Source organism: Numida meleagris, chromosome Z (assembly GCF_002078875.1).
Source record: "Numida meleagris isolate 19003 breed g44 Domestic line chromosome Z, NumMel1.0, whole genome shotgun sequence".
Taxonomy (NCBI): Eukaryota; Metazoa; Chordata; class Aves; order Galliformes; family Numididae; genus Numida; species Numida meleagris.
Window position 1 is genome coordinate 40,651,418 of NC_034438.1, and position 25,912 is coordinate 40,677,329.

At 40.6% G+C, this 25,912-nt stretch overlaps 1 long non-coding RNA gene across 2 annotated transcripts in view; it reads left to right on the plus strand.

Annotated features, from left to right (window-relative positions):
* Positions 14,981 to 25,912, plus strand: part of LOC110389876 — a 39,022-nt gene continuing 28,090 nt past the window's right edge. For both annotated transcript variants that reach the window (XR_002433429.1, XR_002433428.1), the window contains exons 1-2: positions 14,981 to 15,112; positions 16,501 to 16,706. This is a non-coding gene — a long non-coding RNA (uncharacterized LOC110389876). The remainder of the gene's footprint in view (positions 15,113 to 16,500; positions 16,707 to 25,912) is intronic.

Below are 25,912 nucleotides of genomic sequence, written 5' to 3' on the forward strand. Positions count from 1 at the left end.
TATGGCTGTAGTAGTGTTAGAACACATACAGCAGGCAGGCCATGACTACTGAGCCCTTCTCAAAACGCTAACTCTTTTAAAGTGTTATGTCTCATCTTTATTAGTGTGAATATTATATTCATTAAAATGTAAGTTATGTACTCACATCAGTAAATCTTACTTTTTCTGAACTGTCCCAACCAGGTCGCTGTGAAGTTTGTTTCAAAAGCCCAGAAATTGCTGAAAAACAGTAAATATTGCAATGCAAATATATACATTCTACCCTTGCTGTTATGATGTCTGAATAATACATTTAAATCCATAGTTGCACAAGTAGCAGATATTTAATATTTGTCTAAAATTACTGTCATTAATACTGTTAATACAGTTTTCAGGAAGAGTCAAGTTTCACTAATTATATTTTAAAGCAAGGCATTAACAATGAGAATGTTGTTAGCCATATTAAAGTGCTACAAGTACTGCTACTGTCTTTAACAAACTGAGCTGGCATTTCCAGTTCTCCTTTTTTCCTTGTACGGATCATTTCTGTGCTGCAACAAAAGCTGTAGCAGTTGTTGGCACTATGGGGGCTTCTGTGTAAGGAATGCAGAATTAGAGCATTTATTCCAGAATCTTCCATTTAATTTAGTTTTTCTGTAGCATAGAAGATATTTTGGAGTAAATGTATCAAAACAGTTTGTACTTATTTAACGTATTTCATTTAATGTATTTCACCAGTAGGTCAGGAGACGCTGTGTAGGCGCATTTCAGTCTATTAGGAAACTCTCTGTAACTTGACAATCTCAGTGGCGCTCTTCTCTTTTATTCTGGAAAAATGAATACTTTCTTCAGAGATGATTACAATTTCTTTATAGGTATTTATGAGAATAACTTTTAAAAGATGTTATTATTCCAATAGGGACACTGAAACATTGAACCGGCTCCTGCTCCCAGAGTAGTTTCTACTTATGGCATTCTTTTTAATGCAGTTCCAGCAATAATAGAAACAGTTCTTAGAGAAAACATCTGGAACACAAAGCTAATTATTTGGTATACACTGTCATGTCATAATATGTGGAGCTAAGGGTATGCCTCTCCTTTTTTCTCTCCAGCTACAATATGTCGTCTGTTTTCAGGAGAAGAGTATGAAAAAAAAACCTATCTTGAGTTAAATAGGATCTGTCCATTTGGTATGTTGATTTCGTATTATAAAAAAATGATTCTTAAAATAAATTCCTCAGTAGCTAGGGCAGCCACAGGGTGACTATTGAGAAGAGAACAGTCACTAGATTCTCATGCTAGAGGAAATAGAGGAAATGTTCTTTTCTGCTCCAGAAGATGGGGATTTATTTGACCTTTTAACAAATAATTTGGTTTTACAATACATTACCAGGAATTAGTGAGATTGGTTATGTCCCTAATTATGTTGTTTGTTTTTTTTTTTAATGTCCTTGGTCTACTTCAAAAAATTTTGAAGAGGACCTTTATTATAGTTACAAAATTGTATAAAAGAGCAATGCCCTCTTACAGTGAGGGTCACAGGTGGAATGTAGCAAGGCTAATATGAAAAGTAATGGAAAAATTCACTACTTGTGTTCACTACTTAAATGACATGGTTGGGTAAATGGATTTCTCTACTTCCCAGTAGTGTGCTTCTACATTAGTCTAGCAGCAATTAGAGAGAAGAGGTTGCTCTGCAAATTGGCTCCATGAACCATGGAGTTCATGTTATTATTGTGTAAAACATAAAAAATTGCTTCTAATCAATCCACTTCAACTTTCAGTCTAAAAATTTGTTTATCATCCCTTTTAGCCTGGGGCACTTCTAAAATGTTTTCCTGAAATTAACTAAAAGGAGCTGGTGTTTGTATCAGTAAGTAAATTATGGCTGTGTGAAGTAAATCTCACTGTGGTAGCAACAAAGAGATTACATTATTACTGAAGAGTTCTTAACAAATTGATTAATGCTTTTAGAATAATTAGTCCACATTTCAGATGTAATAGTGCTCTCTTATTTAATAAATGAATGATGCATTGCTTGATGGCCATAATACTAAAGTACCTCTTCTTTTGAAACAGAAGATTAATTATTTTGAACTTTCCTTTTCTGACAGGAAGTTGCTTATTAAATATAGCTTGACTCCTTATTTTTAGATTTTTTCTCCTCTGAGACCTATGGAGTGATTTCTGCTTTTGTGGACTGTAATTTTTTTGATTGTGGCTTAATGATTGTCCATAGTTCCCATGAGTTCACTGTGTTTAGATAATAGGACTGAATGTTGGGAGATAAATTTTCCACAGCAGGTTGAGAATGGGAAATTATTTAACCTCTGTGCTGTGTTCTTTATATTATGTAGGTATGATGTGCATGACTGGAGTATGGCCAGGCTTAATTTATCACCCGTGAGATCTTCTGATCATCTAAAAAGTATTATCTGGATGAATATTTTGACCCCAGACTTGTAACCCTCTGCAAAGCAAAACGTTAAGGCAAGATATTACTTGTTGTTAGAGTTGGTGAAAGGTTATTCAGTTTCATTGTAACACTCAAGCTTTTCAACTTTTAAGGTGTTTTCACAAGTAAAACTGCATTGAAATATCCAGAAATTCTAGATAAAATATTCAGGTTTTCAATTTTATTTTTGTTCACCTCAAAGCACTGTCTGATTTGAGATGCTATAAAACCTTCCCTCTCAAAACTCCATAGAACTAAGTTAGTTCCCTTTATATTTTTCAACCTGGACAATAAGGTATTTTTATGAGAGTATGTTTTGAAAGCATTGCAACCAGATTTACTAATCAATGGTTAAGGGAAGCACTATTCTTCTCGTAGCATACCTGCACATGTTCCTAAAGAAGCTGTGCTATAAGGTTATCTAATTATGGCTTCCATGTCCATTTCTAATTTTTACTGAAAGAGTAAATCATGTTGTCAAATCAGGTTCCAGTTCTTTGCAGTAATAATAATAGTTCAAAGTTAAAACTCTACTGAGATAGATACATGTCTTCTGTAATTGTTAAATGTAATTAGTACAATTGCATTTTGTAGCATGGTGAAAATTACTTGTGTGGACTTTAATGTCTGTAGTAGTTTATTGTTCCTATCATTGGAGAAGCAGTGAGCAAGCGAATAGATTCTGCTATGACTCATAAAACAATACAGGCAAGCAAAGTTTGCATCTCTGTTGCACAGGGTGTCAGGTTTTGTTTGATTTGTTAACTTGGTTTGGTTGTGGGGGTTTTTTGTATGTGTTTTTCCCAACAGAATGTAAGAATTCACAACTTCTAGGTTGAAATGATCAGGCTCAAATGTAGAAACTGGAAGTCTCTGAGACCCAGTAAGAAAAAAGCGTTTGTGCCAGAATTTTTATAGGGTAGACTAGTTAGCATGGAACTTTATGGTAAGTTAGACTTTGTAGACGGAGGTGTCCCAGAACAATAGGAATTATTTCTATACACTTTGAAACTTATCTTCACAGCCAGTGAAAGCTGTGTTGTTACAAAAGCAGATTAGCAGATTCTGATCTATGGAGTCCTCATATCTAGGGCTGATGAAAGTCACCATTAGTGCTCTACAGAATTCCCAGAGATTGTCTCTGGTCAGAGAACACATCTCTCCAGTTTTCCAGGACTTCAGGACAGGGATGTGGGATGAGAAATCAGTTGTGGTAGAAAAAAATTCTAGGGATGCTTACTGATTTGATCACACAAACTCCAAATTTGGGTCAAAACACCAAATAAGAAATACTGTTTTTAGTCTTTAAATGCGCACACTTGCAGCTCCAATTATTGTCTGTGACTGTGGAAAGGTATTTTGCCAGAAATGTTGATCATGAGTGTGGTCACAGGGCCATGGTCTCATTGCAACCACAGAGTGGTTCTTTAGGAAGGGGAGGCCAGCAAGGTGAGGTGGTGGAGTTGCTCTTTAAGGGAGAGAACAATGGGAATGTATCAAGCTCTGCCTAGGGATGAATGATACAGGAGTGGAGAGCTTATGGGTGAGAATGAGAGAGGGGCTAATGTGAATTACACCATTGTGGGTGCTTTCTAGAGGCCACCTGATCAAGGGAAAGAAGTTGATGAGGCATTCTGCAGCCAGCTAGAAGTAACTTCACAATCTCAGACACTGGTTCTCATGGGAGACTTCAGCCAATAAGGACTTCAGGAGAGCAAACTTTGACCTCTTCAAGGATCCACTTCAAGGTACTGTGTAGATTAGAGTGCTGAAAAGTAAGGGAGCCCAAGATAACTGATAGATATTTAAGCACCAGTTGTTCCAAGATCACGATCAGTGCATCCCTAAGTGTAAGAAATCAGGCAGAGATGGCAGGAGACCTGTGTGGATGAGTAAGGAGCTCATGGACAAACTTAAACAGAATGAGAAAGTCTACAGAATGTAGAAAAGGCATCTGGCCACTTGGGAGGAATATAGGGGCATTGTCAGGGCATGCAGGGATGCAAAAAGGAAGGCCAAGGTCCACTTACAATTAGATCTGGAGAGGGAGATTGAGGACAACAATAAACAGCAACCACACTCTTCCAGTCCTCCATGCTAGAATCACAGCCAGGAAAACTGTAGGATGGCCTGTCAGATCTATGTCTCATTAAATTCTCCTGAAAGAATAAGACTCAGAAAGTACTATGTTTTGCTCTTCTCTTTAGCAGAGGATAAGGGAAGGAGCATGTTTGTGAATCTAGCCATAAGAAATTAATTTTCCAAATAGTTTAGTCAACAGATCATTTTGACAAAAGATCTATGTCTGGATTACTTTTTTTTTTTTTTTTTTTTTTTTTTTTGTGAACAACTCATTTACTGAAATGAAGATAAATATTTGTACTGGTGGTCAGGCAGCAGAAGCTTTTGATATGTCTTTGACAAGGAATTTAGATACTGATTAAATCTGTTAGTTCTTCAAGCTCTTGCTGTGCTTTCCTTTATCAACATATGCCCAGTAGAAATTTACTGACTAATAAAAGCAGTTCCTGTCTTGTAAGATGAATGCTGCCTGGAATATTTGAAATAGTTTTTAAAATTCATTTTTACTCTATTTCTCAAATATAAATACAACTGAGATTATCTATTCGGTAATTTCAAAAGAGAGAGGAGGAACATTTAAAAACGCAGAAGAATCTTATCTGGTTTGCATGGTGAAAATGTGAAAAATTTTGGTAGCAAAAAAGTGAAAAATTCAGAATATAAACTTTTTAAAAATTATTATTAGGAATTTTTAATTTTAACATAAGTCATCACTCAATTTCCAGAGGCATGAAGATACTTTATTGCCCTGAGGCGGGGGGCAAGTACAAATCTTAACTAACTACGGTGAAATACAGTGCAAGGAAATAACTGGGGATGCCAGAGATACCTAGAGAATTTGTTCTTAGGTTTTTAATTTTTTAGATTTTTGCATTTAAGGTTGAGGTTCATCATGGTGAGACTTCTCCAAATTCAGACCCTGAAATTAGCCAGTCAGCAAGAGCAGGTGACTGTGACATCGTGCACTGGGCTTCAGACTGAGTACTGGGACTGGTGGTAAGTGCTAGGGAGTAGCTAGCAGGAGTTGTGAGATGCAGTGGACAGAACTTGGCCATATGATTTTCTGGGCAAACCATTAGAATAAATAAAGTGTAATGTGGCATAAAAATCTTCCAGTATGATGTGATTTGCCATGTGTGGTCAGGTACATAGACTGTAGGTGCAAAATAGTTACCACAAGTAATGTCTGGATGCAGTGAGAATACTCCTTAATAGCTGGCTGCATGATGCTTTATAGGAAAATGCTGTTCTGCCCAAGAGACTTGGTGGTAGACAGTATTGGAAATATTGGACGCTTCATTAATGGAAAAAATCCATATTACTATGACCAGGATGACCAGATTAAGAACAGCCTTTATCTTCAATGCTTCTGACCAGCTGAGAAGCAGTTGATCTTTATGTAAAACATTTATTGTTTTGGAACTCAGTGTCCCCAGCTTGGAAGTTTTGACAGTTTACTTGAGCTACTGAGCATCAAATAAGCCAGAGACCTTTACTCAGGCATTGCTCCAGAGAGAGCAGGCAGCTTCCAGGCTGGGCTGGAGGCTGTCCACAGGCTAGAGCAGGAGATGGTGTCTCACAGAAAGGGAAAGCTGGCCATGAGCTGGGCTGCTGGCCGAAGGAGCTAAGTGAGCAGTTTGCTCAGCAGCAGGGAAGTCAAACAGAAAACCCAAAAAAGTAAATAAAACTGGTGAGATCTTCACAGAGACTCTGCAGAGAACAGATCCTGCCCCGAAAGAGAGGCGGCCAGAGACTATGGCTGACAGCTGGATGAATAAATACTCCTGTAATGGGGACGGGCTGGAAGATTGTGACCTCTAGCAAGAGTGCAGCTAGTGCTCCACCTGCAGATCTGCAGCTGCGTAGCAGGGGTAAGGCCCTGACAGAAGGCAGGAGAGAGGCAAAAAACCCTGTCTGGCAAAGCATCAGAACTATCTGAGCCCCAATTCTGCTAGAGAACCAGGAGGAACTGGCAAAGGATAGTGAGTGACTCTAGAGGCCCTCACCTGCTGACCGGACTTGTTGTCCATGGAATTTTGCTGCTTGCAGTGGGCTTGGATCAGGGATGCTGTGAAGGGACTGCTGAATCTGCCTCAGCCCTTGGACTCTTATATCCTATGGCACGTCCCTTGTGAGCACCAACAATATGACCAAGGCTTATCTTGACCATATCAAGAAGGGCTGCATGGCTCTGGAGAGGAAGGTTGAGGGCATTCTAACTGAGATTTGGTATAGCCTACCCTACTGGTGAAGGCTGTAGGATTGCAAGAGAGCTGATGGATTCTGAAGGTCAATGCCTCATTGCTCAGCTGGTGTTATGAGGGGGAGTTTGGCTTCTTTTTTCACAATGTGTGGTGAAAAATTCACTTTGTGAATTGAGGACTGCTAGGAAGAGATAGAATCCAACCAGAGATTGGGAAAGAGCATCTTTGTCAACAGATTGATCAACTTCATGAGAAGAGGTTTACACAAGGAGTGTTGGAGAAAGGAGGTAGTGATTCACAGTTAAAGGAGGAGACATTGGGCAACATAGAAAGCAACAAATGCAGGGTGTGAAAAACAAGAAAAACCTCAGAAATGGTAAAACAGGGTGAAGGGCCATGAATCTCAAGTGTGTGAAGCACATATACATGCAGCCTGAGAGACAAGTAGGAGGGACCTGACTTGATCTCTATGTGCAGTCACAAAAATATGGCATTGTTGAAATTGTGTAGAGGAAGTAGAAAAACTCACACGACCAGTGTCCTGTAATGGACAGACTCAGGCATTTCAGGACACACAGGCAGGGAAGAAAGAATAGTGAGTGTCTTCTGTGAGGTGTGCATGGCATAGAAGGCAGGTGGAGGAGGGCTTGTGGGTCGGGTTTTGAGGAGGCCAGTAAAGCTGCAGTGTAGTGAAAGTGAGTTACAGAACAAGTGGTCCAGTCGAGGAACTGAGGCAAACTTGCTTTAAACAAGTTGAGGAGATCTCTGTGTGACAGACCTTGGTTCTTCCAGGAGTCTTGAGTCTCCCAGACATCTACTGGAAGGACAGTGTACCAGGACACCAGCAAGGAAGATTTCTGCAGAATGTCAAAGGTAACTTCCTGATACAGGTTCTGGATCGACCAAGCAGGGGCTGTGCACAACTGGACCTGCTGCTCACTTACAATGAAGCAGTGGTTGGAGATCTGGTAATTGCTGGCAGCTCTGTCTCCACTGAATGTGAAACAGTGGACTTCAGAGTCCTGAGAGGAGTGAGGAAAGAGAGAAGCAGAGCACAGATCCTGGACTTCAGGAGATAAGTTTTTGGTTTATTTAGAAGCACAAGAGTAATCCATCTCAAGTCAGGATATCAAGTAAATGTGCTGGGAGACCAGCTTGTCTAAGCAGGGAGCTCATGGGACAGCTCATTTCAGAAAGGCAGCATGCAGGAGAAGGAAGGAGGGCAAGGCTACTGTCATGTTTTAAACCCAGTAGGCAGCTGAGCCCACACAGCCACTCTGCCACCCAGTGGGACAGAGGAAGAATCAGAAAGGTGCAAGTGAGAAAACACATGTGTTGGAATAAAGACAGTTTATTGAGCAAAGCAAACCCACGTGCAAGCAAAGCAAAACAAGGAATTCATTCTCTGCTTCTCATAGGTAGATATTCAGCCACTCCCAGGAAAGCAGGGCTCATTGCATGCAACAGTTACCTAGGATGATAAACATTGTGACTCTGAACATCCCCCTTTTCCTCCTTTTCTCCAGCTTTTATTGCTGAGCATGGGGTCATAAGGGGGTAACTCTCTGGTCACTGTAGTCAGTTGTTCTGACTGTGCTTCTGGCCCAGTTTCTGGTGCACCCCTGGCCTCTTTGCTGACAAGAAACAGAGACCCTGGGACTATGTAACAAATAAAACAATGGTGTGCTATCACCACAGTTTTCACCACAAGTCCAAAACACAGTGCTGTAGGGGTTGTTGTGAAGAAAGCTAACTCCATCCCAGAAAAAGATAGTACAGCTACAATTGAAGAATTCAAAAAACGTTGCCTAGGCGGGTGGGATGTTTACAGAAAAGCCAAAGCTTGACTAGAGTGAGTCTTGCAAGAGATGTCGAAGACAACAAGAGGATCTTCTATCACTACATTCACAGTTAAAAGACTAAACAAGGGAAATGTGAGACTACTGCTGGAGGAAGAAGTCCTTGAGAGCAGCCCTGCGGAGAGGGACTTGGGGGTCCTGGTGGACGAGAAGCTGGACATGAGCCAGCAGTGTGCACTGGTGGCCCGCAGGGCCAACTACATTCTGGGCTGCATTAATAGAGGAAAGGTCAGCAGGGAGAGGGAGGTGGTGGTCCCCCTCTACTCGGCTCTTGTGAGGCCCCATCTGGAGTACTGTGTCCAGGCCTGGGGCCCCCAGCACAAGAAGGACGTGGAGCTCTTGGAACGAGTTCAGAGGAGGGTGACCAAGGTGATCAGAGGGCTGGAGCACCTCTCCTATGAGGAAAGGTTGAGGGAACTGGGCTTGTTTAGTTTGGAGAAGAGAAGGCTCCAGGAAGACCTCATTGTGGCTGTCCAATACTTGAAGGGAGCATATAAACAGGAGGGGGATCGACTGTTTGTGAGGGTGGATAGTGACAGGACAAGGGGGAATAGTTTTAAGCTGAGACAGGGGAGATTTAGGTTAGATATTAGGAGGAAGTTTTTCACACAGAGGATGGTGGGCAGGATGGGCAGCCTGGTCTAGTGGTTGGCAACCCTGCACTTAGCAGGGGGTTGAGACTTGATGATCTTTGAGGTCCTTTTCAACCCAGGCCATTCTATGATTCTATGACTCTATGATACTGCTGACAGAAAGGATGGTGATAATTTAGTAACAGTGTACACAGATAGATAGATCTTGTGGCTTTCATCTTACCAGCAAAGCTCATCCAGTCTTCTATTCTCAGTGACAGGGCTGAAGGAGGAAGAAGTAACCTTGGGAGATAAGGTCTGAATCGGAAGTGTCTTGTCAGACATCAGCCCACAGGATTGAATGGTACCCAATGTATTGCACCCAAAAGTGCTTAAGGAGATGGCCAAGGTCCTTGAAGACTTCTCTCTATCACCTTTGAAATGTCAGAGAGATTAGGAAAGGTTCCTCCCACACAGAGGAAGGTAGATGATGCAAAACTTGCCCATATTCAAAAACTGTCAAAAGTGAATCAAGGGAACTGCAAAGTGATTACTCTCAGATGGGTCCCTGGAAAGGTCTCAGAGTTAAGTCTTCTTAGAGCATATTTTGGTGCAAACAAAGAGGAAGAAAGAAACTGGGAGTAGTCAACATGAATTTACCAAGAATGTATCATACTTTACCAACCAAACTGCCTTTGATAATAAAACAATCGGATCTGTGGACAAATGAAGAGGTCATTTACCTTTGACAAGGCTTTTGACAGTATGTCCCTCAGTGTTCATGTATTCAAGTTAGGACAACACAGTGGACAATCAGATGGCCAAAAACTGCTTAAATAACTGGTAGAAGATAATGGATCTTAGTCTACCCAGAGGTTGGTAAAAAGAGGTGCAATGCGGGGGTCAGACCTGGAGAAGGGGGTGGTGGACACTCTTGAGCATGGCACCTAATCTGGGGGGGAACTAGCTAATATGCCCAGTGAAAGAGCTACCATTCAGACGGACTTAGGAAGGCTACATGAACTGATGAAGGGAAACTTGCTGAAACACAGTAGAAACAAATGCTGAGCTGTGGGAGTGCAGAGACACTGATAATGAGAGGGAAGATTCTCTGTGGAGATAACCTGGGGCATCTCATGTGCAGTGAGCTCAGCAAACATCAGTGATGCATCTTGACAGCAGTGAGGGCCAGAAGCATTCAGGGCTGTGTGGACAGAAGCATTTCCAGGAGGCTGAGGGGGTGATCATCCCCTGCTACTCAGCACTTGGTAGCCATACCTAGATGCTGCTACCAATTTGAGGGTCCCTATACAGCGAAGATGTTGATAAACCAGAGGGAGCTGAGCAGTAGGCCTAGATGACTAGGGGCTGGAGCATAGGCCTTTTGAAGAGAAGTTACAGGATGGGGGCTAGTTCAAGCTTGGGAAGGGACAGCTGCTAGGGGCACCTAGCAGCCGCCCTTTGGTACCTGTGGGGAGGTCACAGAGAAAATGGAGCCAAGTTCTGTCCTGAGGGAGATCATGTGGCATTTGCTGGACAACCAGGGGATCAGGCCCAGCCAGCATGGGTTTGTGAAGGGCAGGTCCTGCTTGACCAACCTGATCTTCTATTATCGAGTGGCCCGTCCGGTGGATGAGGGAAAGGGTGTTGAAGTGGTCTACCTAGACTTCAGCAAAGCCTTTGACACTGTCTCCCACAGTATTCTCCTGGAGAAACTGGCAGCCCGTGGCTTGGACAGGTACGCTCTTTGCTGGGTAAGGAGCTGGCTGGAGGGCTAGGACCAGAGAGTGGTGGTGAATGGAGTTAAATCCATCTGGCGACTGGTCACAAGTGGTGTTCCCCAGGGGTCCGTGCTGGGGGCTGTCCTCTTCAATATCTTTATTGATGACCTGGATGAGGGCATTGAGAGCACCCTCAGTAAGTTTGCAGACGACACCAAGGTGGCAGGAAGTGTCGATCTGCCTGGGGGTAGAGAGGCCCTTCAGAGAGATCTGGACAGGCTGGATCTCTGGGCTGAAGCCAATGGGATGAGGTTCAACAAGACCAAGTGCCGGGTCCTGCACTTTGGCCACAACAACCCCAGGCAACACTACGGGCTTGGGGCAGAGTGGCTAGAAGGTTGTGTGGAGGAAACGGACCTGGGGGTATTTGTCGATGCTTGGCTGAGCATGAGCCAGCAGTGTGTGCAGGTGGCCAAGAAGGCCAATGGCATCCTGGCTTGTATCAGAAAGAGTGTTGCCAGTAGGAGTAGGGAAGTCAATGTCCCTCTGTACTCAGCCCTGGTGAGGCTGCACCTCTGTGCAAAACTGTGTCCAGTTTTGGGCCCCTCACTGTAAGAAAGACATTGAGGCCCTGGAGCGTGCTCAGAGGAGGGCGACGAAGCTGGTGAGGGGTCTGGAGCACAGGCCTTATGAGGAGCGGCTGAGGGAGCTGGGATTGTTCAGTCTGGACAAGAGGAGGCTCAAGGGAGACCTTATCGCTCTCTATAACTACCTGAAGGGAGCTTGTAGTGAGCTGGGGGTCAGCCTCTTCTCTCTTGTAACTAGTGACAGGACAAGGGGGAATGGCCTCAAGTTGCGCCAGGGGAGATTTAGGCTGGACATTAGGAAATACTACTTTTCTGAAAGAGTGGTCAGGCGCTGGAATGGGCTGCCCAGGGAGGTGGTTGAGTCACCGTCCCTGGAGGTGTTCAAGAAACATTTAGATATAGCGTTGAGAGACATGGTTTAGTGGGGTTCTTGGTGGTAGGTGGATGATTGGACTGGATGATCTTGTAGGTCTTTTCCAACCTAGCTAATTCTATGATTCTATGGTTCTATGATATACTATGAATATGATTCTATGAATACTGTAAGTTCCTTACAGTACTCCATGCAGGAGGGACAGCAGTAGCAAGCATAAATTGAAATGGGAGGTTCAGACTGGGTATAATGAGAAACAGTTTCTCCATAAGGAGAACCAAGCAGTGGAGAAGAGACCTGAAGAGACTGATCTATCTTCATCATTGAATATTTTCAAGTCCTGACTGGATAAAAGCCTGAGTAGTTTTGTATGATGTCAAAACCAGCCCTGCTCTGAACTGGGGATCTTGTGCTTTCCAACACAGATTACCTCATGCTCTCAAAAACCTACAACCTCACCACCCCCTTCTTCCCCAGCAGACCAACATCAACCTGTGCAATATCCCTGTTCCTTTTCCCTTTACATTTATTTGCAGTTCTGACAAGACGTTGCTTTTACAAGCAAGAAAAAGCCAAACTATTTGTAAACTTTGTATCTTCTAAGGCATTTCTGTTTTTTTTTGTGGGTTTCAGATGCCTGAAAGCAATTCAATTTACAGAGAGATACTGGAATGGAATTCTGGCATGTGTGTAGCAGACTTTTTGTTGTTAAGTGCTCCTCTTGCACAAGGGTACAACAGAATTGTTACGAAAAAGGAAATATATTAACACTTATAATTTGATTACCAAGCCCTTTTTGAGAAGCATGTCTTTTGAATGTCCTTGTGAGAAGAAAATCTTTTGATGTTGTGATTAGAAAAGAATTAATAAAACTAGGACCTTAATGGATATACTTCTGTTGAAAAGGGGGGGTTACAATAGATGAAATGTTAGTGCACATAATATTAAAGTATTTCCTTCTATAGAAGCATGCTGTTTACACGATCAAGAAAAGATATACTTTTCAACAATTTACTTGGTACTTGAAAGACAGGAATTGCTATGGCAACACTGAAACAAACAAGAAAGAATTGCAAGGAGATTAATCACAATGTTATATGCAAGAAGAAACAAATGTTTTCTGAATTGAGCTAGCTTTAAATTGTAGCACACACTTTAATAAGACTATTCTTCATTGTTTTATTCTGTATGATAGGCAAGGGAAGTAACCGGACGAAGAAATGTTACTTCCTATATGCTGTTTCAGAAAAATACATTTTAAAGAAAATGGCATTGAACTACCCCATCCCAATTTACCTCCACCCAGTCTGTTTACTAGAATGCAGATTCTGAATTATCTTCCAGTGCAACTGCTCTATGTAGTCCTATCTATTCCTATATAGTGACTAAAATTTCTTTTCCTGACAAAAGTATTTCTTAAATGCAAAGACACATCATTGGCAGTCACAACAATGCTTTGTAAGTCTTGGGATTTTTCTAAACTTTGTATGGATGGATTTTCTACTGCAAATATGTCACATCCCCAAGCAAGTAACTAACTTAGTGGTAAATAATACAACATCATCTGTAAATGGTAAATAATATTAGATAATTTTTTATCATTCAAATTAGAGGTGAATAAATTCTCCTTTCTAATTTTTTTTTTTTTTGCCTGTTCAAGTAGGTGGGACAGGGATGCTATAGTAGACAGCAACCATGTTTTGTTTCACAATCTTATAACCTCAATAAGCGGATAAGAACTGGGACTGAAAACTGAAATATCTTTGTTCTGCTCCCAGTTGTGTCATTAATCTGATGATACTCTACATTTCAGATTTTTCTTCCATTAAAAGAATATCTGAATTTATGTTCATTTCTTTAATTGGTACTCTAGGACTAGTAATATACCTTAAGGTTGAGAAAATGCCTACAGTAAGCATTGAGGTTTTCCTCTAACACAGTTATAAAATTCTATTGTCTTCATGTTAGCATCAGATTGAAAAGAAACTGTTGGAAATCAAATGTCTTATTTGTGGCACTGTAACTGTTGTATAACTGAACTTGCATTTTATTTTAAATGTCTGTGACTCAGACAGACAGATATGCTAACATGTATTTATACTTGTTTTATGTATCTAACCTGGCTGAGTGCGGATCAATGCAGTGTTATGTGGGAAAGATAATTTAGGGCTCTGACTATCTCCTTGAGTGGAGTATCCGGAGCTTGTTTTGGTGAAAGTGGGTGGGCCTAGTAGTAAATAGAATGACATTCTTTCTAGCCTCATTAAAAGAAGAACTTGAAAAGAATAATGGAATAGGAAGTACATTTGTATAAAGTATTGGGAATCTAGGACTTGTTTTAGAACAGGATGCATCCTGAAAGACACACCTGAGATGGAAGCAAAGCATGACAGGGTTGGTGACAACTCATAAGAAGTTCTAAAAGGGTAAAGAGCATTGTTACTCAGAAGAAAATAAATCTTACAGTATAATGTAAGGATAAAAAGAAAATAGGAACGAAAGAGCCTATCAAAAGAATGCAAGCAATGCTAATTGAAGGTGGAAAAGTAGTAACTTTTCAGGAGTATGAAGTTCTCTAAATGGAAACAGCTGCCTTGAGAACCACTGTAAAATAGGTATGCCATAATCATCTATTGATGAGAATGTTGGCAGAAGAGTCCAGTCTCTGCTTTGCTTTTGTCAGTAAAAGAAACTTACACTGGGTTTCCTGCTGTTTCATTCTCATGCAACTTCATCAGCAGAATCTTCAAAATCTACTTGCCTGATACAGGCCTTGGCTTTGCAGTATTCTCACCACACTGTGAAATCACCATAGTTGGTGACCCAGACACTCCAACGACTGATGCAGAATTTACCTGGTGGCCCTGACTTTCTACCAAAGTGGACGAGGGCCATGTTAGCTAGGAGCCTCTGCACCAGTAGGAGAGCCAGCTCCAGGAGAATGAGGCACAGATCTCAGTACAGCCCTGGGCAGAAACAGCCCTGCCTCTCTCCAGCAAGTGCCCCACTCCCACGTTTATTGTATTGGGCACACGTTGCTTTCCTGCACAAACCATCTGCCTCACCTGCTTGCTTTGAGGTCTTGCACAATGGCCAGTTGTAGCACACCTTAGCAACCAGAGCTCTCATGTGTGCTCAGTGGTTTTATCAGCTTTGCTGGTGCTCAGTGCAGTTAAGAGTTCAAGTCTGTTGTTCTCCTGGGCACTATCTTGCCCTCTCCTTTTAACCAGCAGCAGCTGAACAGCGCAGCAGTGCCATCACATGAACCACTTAAATGCATGTAAGTAAATCATTTGAGTACGTGAGAGGGAAATGACCCTGTCTCAGTTTTTCTCTGCCACTGCTCTGCCTATCTTGACCCTAGGAAAGCAACATTCAAATACGCCAGTCTTGCCTGATGTTGAAATGGAAAAACAGCTTTGGCTTTCCTTTACCTCTCCACAGAACCTGCATCCCTGAGCCACAGATGAACAAGAGAACTTCCTCAGTCACTCTGTTGGTCCTTCCTTCCTCTCGGTCCCTCTCTCCCCCCCTCCTTCCCTCCTTCTCTGTCTCTCTCTCTCACCTTAGAAGAATAGCCAGGCAATCTGTAAGCATTATTGCTAAGAGCCATCTTTTTCTAGGACCTCTTAAATTCACCATTGCTCTGAATGAAACTCTAGTTTTTTGGTCTGAATCTCCCACATAAAAGCACCCAGCACACTACCAGGTGTTTATTTTACAAGTGGCTTGTATGATTTCTGATTACCTTCTGACACAAGTCTATCTCAAACACTTCTCTCTGTCATTTTCTTAAAAACAGTGCTGTGTAACAAGCTGCTCCTTTCTGCTGCCAGATTCAGCCCTGTTTCAGTCAATTTCTTCTCTGCTTAGGCAGTTCTTAATAGCCACTGAACTCCCAGCTGACTTACTCTATATGCATCTACACTGGTTTAGATGCTGGTGCTTATCTTCCAGTGCTGATAACTTTTCACTAAATCAAACAAAAGGGAAGCTAGTACACTCTTCTCTGAGTCCATATCTCTTGCTGTTATGTATAGTCACTGCTAATAGAGAAGGTGACAACTGCTCTTGAACTAATGCCAAATATAATTAAGTGAAGATCATCTAAAGCCTTAATCCTCCAGCAATTTTTTAAAAATTATAGCATGTGATGTTATCTTTACATAGAACTTCTGTCCATTTAGATGATTCTAGAAGATTAAAACTCTTTGCAAAACATTGGCATATTGTTTAGCAAGCAGTTCATACTTGTGCACATTAATATGGTAATATTCAAGATAAGGTTAACAAATTCTAAATAGTGATGGACTTTCAAAATGAATTCTGAAACTGATTTAAAAAGATGAAAAATTACTTCTTGTATTGCCAAAACCCAGAAAACTTATTTTGGAATATATGTTAATGTGCTCTGCTGCTGTAATTTGCTCTGTTTACTTCAGCTTTAGTGAAATATTTTCAAGAATTCTGAAAAGCCACACATTCACATTTTGGAAATGTTCAGTCTCATGTGTATGATTTTTTGTAGTAGCTGTTCCAGGTCAACATTGGAAAGGCACAAATTTGGAAAATGTGATCATTGAGATGTCATTTTTAAGCAATACTTCAGCAAACAGATGCACTAACCCTCAGTCTGCAGCTTCCCATTTTGTTTTTGTATGGTTCTAGTGGCTACACACCCAGTCTTGACCTCAATGCCGAAAAAATAATGTCGTATGCATAAGAGATGACTGCAAGCAAATCTAGCAGTTTTGAAGAGCAGTTAGAAGACAGTAGTATTTACAGAGATTGGAAAAAAGATGTTCCTGTCTGCCTCCCAACACTTGGATGGTCATCAGAACTTGCACTAAATGAATGTCTACTGACTTGCACAGGTATGTTGCCTCTGGGAGCCTTCGGAGAATCACTCTGATTTATCCAACGGCAAAATATGGTTCACTGAGCCACATCTAGGACTTTATTCTTATTGATTGATATAATCCAAAGCAACCATCTTTATCTGGCTGTCCTTAGATGAATAGGAGAATATTAGCACCCAGCAAGCATGTTTAAGTTTAAGGGAACAGTCACTGCAACTTTGTATGTCAGTCTACAGCAAATTTCTTACCATAAGTTTCCAGATATCTAGAGAATACGTTTATTTTTAATGTCTGTATCCTGAAAAGGTACTTTGCAGAACTAATTTTTTGCTAGTCTTGTTTTGCTTTCCATAAAGGCAAACGCAGCCTCTTGGTGTGTTCTTTGTGGTCCCTTGTTCTAATGCCGCTTTAAGATGCAGCAATGCGCTTCTTCCACTGACAAAAGCATCTGCAAAAACTGCTGGGACAGTATGTGCCCAAAAACTAATTTCAGGCAGACACTGTCAGTAGACAAGACCTTTAGTACCATTTAAACACGGAAGTATTGTTAAACATATGTTAAGTCCAGCTGAATAACTGAACAGATTTTAATAAAATAGGTTTATTATAAAGTTACTATCTTGGGAACAGGCACTGATATCAAAGCCATAAAATGCCAGTGCATATGTGTTTGAGTTATCATTAGAAGCTGTGACTTTCATGGATAATAAAACTTGACATATTTGTATTTGTTATTTTGTCCTAGCTTTAAAACAACAGACAAAACAGCCATGCATGTCAAACAAATGTACATCTAATAACAGCAGCTATTGCTACTGTCTCTTTAAAAGACAGTATCAAAGCCTAATATGAAAACCACTTTGTCTGATGAAAAATAGGAAGACTTGCTTATTCTAAGTTGCAAGCTCCTGCAGTCTGTTCTGTGCTGGGTGAGCATTTGGCTGATGGGTCGGGCTCAAAGGGCTATAGTAAATGGGGTTACATTAGGCTGGCGTACAGCCACTAGCAGGGTTCCCCAGGGCTCCATTTTTGGGCCCGTTCTCTTTAGTTTTCACAAATGACTTGGATGTAGGACTAGAAGGTGTTTTGAGCAAGTTTGCTTACATTTGTAACCAGGAGGAGCTGCTGACTCCATTGAGGGTGGAGAGGTCTTGCAGAGAGATCTAGACAAACTACAGAACTGGGCAATCACCAATCACCTGAAGTTTAACAAGAGCAAGTTCCCAGTTCTGCAACTGGGAAGGGGCAATCCTGGATATATGGACAGACTGGAGGATGAGAGGCTGGACAGCAGGCATGCTGAAACGGATCTAGAGGTTTTGGTCAACAGCAAGTTGAACATGAGCCAGCAGTGTGCCCTGGCAGCCCAAAGGGCCAACCATACATGGGGTGCACAAGGCCCAGCAATGCCAGAGGGCGAGGGGAACGGGTGTCTGCTCTGCTCTGTGCTGTGCAGACTCACCTCCAGCACGGAGTGCAGCACTGGGTGCCACAATATGAGAAGGATATAAAACTATGAGAGAGTGGCCAGAGGAGATCTGCGAAGATAGTGAAGGATCTAGAGGGGAATATATGTGAGGAGTGACTGAGGTTCCCTGGTTTGTTCAGTCCAGAGAACAGATGTAAGAGAGGATCTCAGTGTGACCTCCTCATGAGGGGTGTGGAAAGGAAGTGCTGATCTCTGCTCTCTGGTGACCAGTGATGGAATCCAAAGGAATGGCATTGAGCTGTGACTAGTGAAGTTCAGGCTGGATACCAGGAAAACATTCTTCACTGAGAGAGTGGTCAGGCATTGGAATAGACCCCCCAGGGGCTCATGAAGTTCAAGAAGTGTCTGGACAAAGCTCTCAGACATCTGGTGTGATTTTTGGGTGATCCTCTGTGGATCCAGGAATTGGACTTAGTGATCCTTATGTGTCACTTCCAATTTGGGATATCCTATGATCCAATGATCCTATGATTCTATGTTCAGCCAGAGGCACTGACATGAATTTCTGTTCTTCCTTCCCACACTGCCGTGCCTGGCTGCATAGATCTGTGAATCCTGTGGATCCTATAGATGGGGTAGAGTGAGAGGCAGGAGCAGGAAAAGAGAATATGAGATGGTGTGTAAATGCAGGGCTATGTTGTTGAACTGGTACATTTTATGAGCTGGAATAGCACCAATACCTCCAGTGAATTGTTGCACTTTTAGTGACCAGTGTTCTTTAACCACAAACTCAGAGTAACAAATCTCAGTCCAGCATCAGAACGGCAGCATATAGAAATCAGCTGAAATATCCTCATGTGTGATGAAGTCTGCACGTTGCAATGAAAATCTCCAACCTACGTTCTCACTATATCATTTTAAGAGGTGTTTATTACACCAAATATTTTGTGGCTCAGTGTGCTATGGTTTTCTATTCCTACTCTCCTAACACACCGGACAGTTTATGTTTTGTCCAGACTGATGTTGAGTACATGGGTCTTGCAACTAAGAGATATATCCTTAATACTTCTTTCTTTTTATTTCACTGCTGTTCTTCAATAAGCCCTGTTTTTTTTTTCTCCTCACTTTTTTGCCCTTTCACTCTGGAAAAACATTCTGGGTTACTCTGAGAGATACACCGATCAAAAGAACAATGCTTCTTGATAAATATATTAATTTATTGGAATCTGAAGGTCATGTTGTTTTTAAAATAAACAGTAACGAAATTCATTCATTGCTCAGAAAAATAGACACCTGCACACATTAAAGAAAAACAATCCACTCCTTTGTGCATAAACCCTCCTGTATGCCGTGAAGAACAATCAAATCTAAAATTCATGTTTTCATTTGTTCTGTTCGTTGTACTTGAAGTCTTAGTTGCGATTTCCAGAGGTTCAAATGTATGCTTTCAACAAACATTTCGTTCCCCTTAATTTTAATCAATGTATCTTTTTGATAAGAGGTTGCTGATTGCCAAGCCTGACGTATTCATGTGTTTGTTTAAAGTTTCTATACTACATATTAAAATGGAAAGTGATACACCTAGAGACAAAATCAGATGGATCTACATTTAACAGTAGTTGATCAAACATTACCAAGCTTTCATATCTGCAATTTAAAGAATACTTAAAAAAAAATTCTATCTGAACATCAAGTTGATTCAGCTCTATTGGATAGTATCAGCTAGACAAAACAAAATGATCTTTGTCTGGCTATGCTAAACTGCAGTGTTACCCCTTCTTGACCTATCTCCTTCTTATTTTGCAGACATGAAATAATTGACCTTTCACAATCCTTGTTAGTCTTATTTCAACTCTATGAGAAGCCTCATAGAAGTGATATTTAAGAAAAGGCACGTAGTCCATAACCTTTAAAGTTATCATTTTAATCTATATATATTAAGTAAAATTATTTTTTGTTTTGTACTTTCGTCTCCTCTAAAAGGGTGAAATCACTGTGATTTCTGGTTACTGCTGGACATCAACATTAATGCTGATGGAAAGCAAACACCCATCTCATTTTCCCCGTGCCAGGTGTTCATTAATTGTAAAATTGATTAATGGGTACTAACACATCCTAGTGTGTTTATCAATCCACATATCTTTTTAAAATGGAAAAGAGGTCATTTGAGACTCTGTGTAGGTTTTTTTCAGCTCTTCCTATTCATTAACAGGGAGCTGCCTGCAAAGGCTGCTGAGCAAAAAAGAAGCCACATTAACTCTGGCCTTAATAAACAACAGTGGAGTGCCGCACCACATGAAATAGTAATTAGGTTTGACCAAGGCCAGGATATGGTTGCTATAATCAGTATCACTCGGAATTAATTTCACACTTATGAAAGTATACAAGGCAAGATTGATTTAATAGTCACCAAAGCTACACTTTTCCCATGAACTCAAATATTTGAAAGATGATGGAAAAAAATAATATATAAAAAAATGATTATCATACTATTAGCACCAGTTAGCAGCCTTATCCCCTTAAAAAAACAAAAAAAAACCCATAATGCATTGCCATTTTAATGAGCTCAAAGGGGATAAAAATAGCGTCAGTATCTTCTGAACACACACACCACTGCGCTGCCCATTAGGTTTTTAAGGGTGAAAACAAAGTTACAATACTAAAAATACGTATTTTGAATCCCTTCAGGAGCTTTGTGGAGAGAACAAAAATAATGTCTACAAACAACAGCATTCTGATTCTTAAAGAAATACAGTGCAGCGGTACCATAAAAAAGAGGGGAGGGAGTTTTATTTGAACATGTTTGGCAGGCAGTTAAGCTACTCATCTTACTTTGTTTGTTTTAGGTGAATGAATTTCCCATAGCAAAGTAGATCTCCATCACTGTTTGATGACTTTGTATGACTTCCTATCCTTGATTTTCCATCAAAAGAATAATAACATTCATGTTCTTCACGGAGAAACAGCTGCACAGCTATGTTGTTGCAGATTACAAGTTTTGCAGATTTGAAAAAAAATCAGTCCATTTTAAAGATTTCTGGCTGAACACTGAGGAGAGTTTACGTAAGAAAGATGAGAGGGTGAAGCATATTTTGGCTTTAAGCGTGAAACTATTATATCAAGTGTCATGCTACACCTGTCACGTTTGTCTCTTTTCTTTCTATTTTTTCAATCTCCCTGCCAAATGACTGCTAATAAATAGATTTAACCTGTGCCATCTGCTCTTATACTATGGATCCGTTCACAGGAGCTTCCTGTTTACTATAGCACTACATTTAATGAAGTTTCTTTTGCCAATGACATTTAAAAAATACACACATCCAAGTGAACCAGACAGTTTCAAATTACTGTTAAGATTCAGACAGCACCTCCTCATGCATATGTTATACAGCATGCTCTTTCTATAACTAGATCCAGTCAGTCTTGGAGTACGTCTTAGCTGTATTTGTTTAAGGGGGGTTATTTATTAGTATAACTTTCTAGAAAGGGCAGAGAAAACCCTATATGTTATATTATATAGCTGATAAAGTAATTGAAGATTAGGTCATGATGTTTGGCGTTTTTGATTCTCTTCCAGGATTAGATTTCTTCCTAATTTTGAGCAGTTCTGTTTACTAGGGGCAAAATAATGCTGTCACTTCAGTTTCTGACAAAGTAATATTGACTTCAATGAAAATAGGAACATGTTGCACTGATGTTTGTTTTGCTGAGCAGAACAGTGTAATGTAGCTCTGACACAACCTGTCTATCCTTGTGGTGGGAGCAGGAGCCTTATAAATAGCTGTTTATTAAAGGTGATGCGTAAGCCCTGAAAGTGGGTTTGTCTTGTTCTTATACACAGAGGTTGGTCATGACTGAGTAAATGTGATTTATTTATTTCCCCAAAGAGAAACAAAACTCTTTTTCAAAGCTATGTCTACCTGTGTGAGAAAACACAGCTATATTCTTGTCCGATAATAGATTAAATACAGAAAATAAATAATTTGTGCTAGCTACTGCCATTGTGACTTGAAAAAGTTCTAGATCATTTTAGTAATGTGATGCTATTTTCTAAACTGGCATTTTTTTTCAGTCCTGCTATTAAAATAATTGACTCGATATGGTCATTGGCTTTAAATTAAGCTGTGTGAAGTGTGATTAAGTACTTTTTTTCCTCCTCCCCCCACTTCCACATCCCCAGAGGAAACTAAGAGTTAGCGTGCATTTCGGAGGTCCCAGGAACACACAAATGTCCATGAACTCAAAGCAAGCTGCAAATGCTAACCCTATTAAACAAAGAACATCAAGACAGGAGATAGGAAACACTGTTTCCCCACCCTTGGAAGGGAAATCTCTTAAGGAAGCAATGCTTCCTAACTCTTGCTCATCTCAGGGATGAAGACTGACCCCAGAGATTTGGCAAAGAATCTTGAAAGCAGGAGGTGAGAATGAGTAATAACCTTATGCGATAGCAGATTTTACTGTGGTTGTCTTTATGCATATCTGTGGTCATAGAAGTGCAGAGGCTATTTAGATATAATATCATTTAACTGTTAGATAATGAGGATATTATTCTGTTAAATGTAGGCTTCTCTAAAAAAGATTTTTGTTTTTTTGACTATCAGAAAATAACATTTCCAAAGTCAATAACATCAGTTCAGTGTGACAGCTTGTAGCTAATGCCTGCATAATAAAGTGTAAACCGGTAGTTACAAACATATGAAAAAAGCAAGTTATATCAGCAAATATCAGTTTAAACAGAGATACCTGAATATTGTATTCCCATGATTCTAATTTTTAATGTCATTGTGACCTGGCTAGCATTTTAACATCAGTTCTCCTCTCCTAAGAGGAGCATAATGCTCAACCTATCTTTCTATTACTTGTGCTTTTATTTAATACAGAATTATGAAGAAAGATAGTATTTATTTATTTATGGCTGTGTTTTACTGGTAAATGGTGACTTTACAAAGATCTAAATGTTGCACAAACCTAGAAGTACATTTAATACCCTGATCTTTAAAATTTGAAAAGTATAAAGAATGGTAAGATAAAAGCAATATAGACTGAGCTTGTAAAAAAAAAATTAAAGAAAAACAAACAGACTAGATCATGAAAATGGACACCAGGACCCTGGAAAATTAGATACTTAAATATCAACTTGCTTATAAACACTTGTGTACTAGAAAGAGTTTGTTGCCAACACAAATCTAAGGACTAGAATTTATTGACCTAAAGATTTGAAAAAAATGGAGAACTACATTTATAGATTTAAAATGTACAACATGGTATTTAGCCCTTCTGAATATCTAGCTTGGTGAACTGCTATTTTTTTAACCAATTTCACTGGTAGGACTGGTCTCCAAGGACCCCAGGCTGCTGAGACTTGTAAGAAAGTCTGGAGCAAGGAAGATAAACCCTTGGTGCAAGAAGATAAAGTGAGAGAATATTTGAACAAGTTGGACACACACAGGTCAATGGAGCTTCATGTGAAACACCCACAATTTCTGAGAGAGATAGATGATGTCATGGTGAGGGCCCTCTTCATAGAGACATGGAATGGCTTGGGCTGGAAGGGACTTTAAGGATCATCTAGTTCAACCCCCTGCCATGGGCAGGGCTGCAACATGCTAGATCAGGTTGCCCAAAGGTTGTGGCAAGAGGGAGGTGTTCCTGAGTACTGGAAGAGAGCAAATGTCATTCCTGTTCTCAGAAAGGGCAGGAAGGCTGTCTGAGGTTATATGGGACAGTGATCCTCACTGCAATCCCTAGAAAGGCTATGGAAGAACTAATCCTGGAAATCATTTCTAAGTGTACAAAGGAGAAGAAAATGTTTGGGAGTAGTCAACATGGATTATGAAGAAAAATGTTTATCAGATTTTGAAGGTGCTGCAGCAAACACTGTTGCATCATTAGTGTGCTGGTTTGATGTGGGCCTGAGGGACTGATGTAATGTACGTGCCTTACAGCAATTTTCCACTTCTTGGAAGATATAATCCCTACTTTAGCTTTGTCTTGGACTGCCCTCTTGCCTATTATCATGACCAAATGGTGCCAACTGGAGAAGAACCTGAAAGGCTCTTCTGAAAGGAACTCTACTTCCTGCTTAGTACCTTCAAAATAGTACCTCATACAGGAAATTCTAGGATAACTTTACTAACAACCTTTTTGGGAGGAAATTCTTCATTGTTTCTTGCCTATGCAAATACAAAACTTCTGAAGAGAACGTTGTTAATACAATTACATTTCAGGCCAACAAACAGCAGTTCAGAAAAAAAGTCCATATCTACCCACATGAACTAACTGAACCAGAATTGACTGTGGAGCTTGTTGATCCTTTCTCTGACATCATCAAAAGTAAAGATAACCTAGTTGAAAGCTAGGAAAGTAAGAAAATCCATGTTAATACAGGAGACAATATTCCATTCAGTCCCTTTTTTCCTGAAAGCTGTGCTCTCTTCAGTATTTATGATACACAGCATTTGAGCAAGGTGCTAACATGAAAATGTGCAAATGAATACTTTTGGAAGGGTACTGATTTACCAAGTCAAAGACTGCCACCAAATACAGATGCATGCAGAAAAAATGGGACATTCCTGTCTGAGCTAGTTTTTTCCACTTTTGTCATCAACCTATGATATAAAGTGAGGATATGACACATTTGGAGGCTTTGTTACCAAGGCAGTTTGTTACACTCACAAGTGTTTATGCATGGGAAAAGTGGATAGATCAGCCATCTGGTGATAGGATGCAGAACTGCTCACCTCCATGTAAGTGAGATGGACTTGGCCAAGCTATCCGGAGCCTAGGCTGTGGGTGGCTGTCTAATGGCAAAGACTAAAGTGGTTTCTTCATAACAATTGAACTTTTTAGAGGTAACAAACCATCACTGCCAGAGTTGTCATCAGCTATCTAAGCTAAGAGTTGTTCTGCACCAGGGCTGGAGGAGGATGAGAGAGTGAGCAAGCTGATGCTGGGCTCTCTCTGGAACTCGACACAAATGGCTCAACAACAAAAGTATTGTTTGATAACTGTTTAGTAAGTTAGAATGAGGAGGGAAATATAGATATTACATGTCCTCAAATGCTATGTTCATGTGGCAACACAGAGAGCCCTAATGGATTTTCCCACAGTACACTGCATAGAAGCAGATCCTGTCCATGCAGAGAAACTCTCCCTTTTTAATTCCTTAAGGTGGCGTATGTCTTCCTTACACAAAACAGCTCTGAGAACATCTAAAAGATGTTAGATAGGAGCTCTCTGTGCACAGTTATATAACGCCAAAACCATGCAGGTGCTTGTACCACGTGGGAGCAGGCTGCAGGCTATTCTGGCAGAGTGGTGGTCTGCTCTGCTGTGTGGTACAGCACAGTTTGGAAGGCTGTCATGGTTTTATGATTTTTGGTTATTGGTATTCCACATCATAACATCATGTAGTGGATGTACCTGCTTCTCAGAAGAGAAGGACTACTACATTCCCCACAGCACTTTGCTCCTCTGTTACCATTTCCGGCCAGAGGGAAAAGATAAAACTTGCAGATCACGAGACATTGTCCCTTCTCTTCCCGCCCGTCTCTTGTCCTGGCAGCACCTCACTCCCCAGCCATCTTACTGTCAGTAGTAGAGTAAGGCCTACCTTGATTTTGGACATTCTCTCTTGCTGTATTGGATTTATCAGCTTAAATTGTAATTATATTGTATTATAGTGTGTTGTTTTGCATTCCGATATTTTATTTAGTAAGTGAGTTTGTTTCTCCTCAGATTGTTGCCGCTGTTCTTTGCTCTCAGGCCCATCTCCTTACCTTTTTTCCCT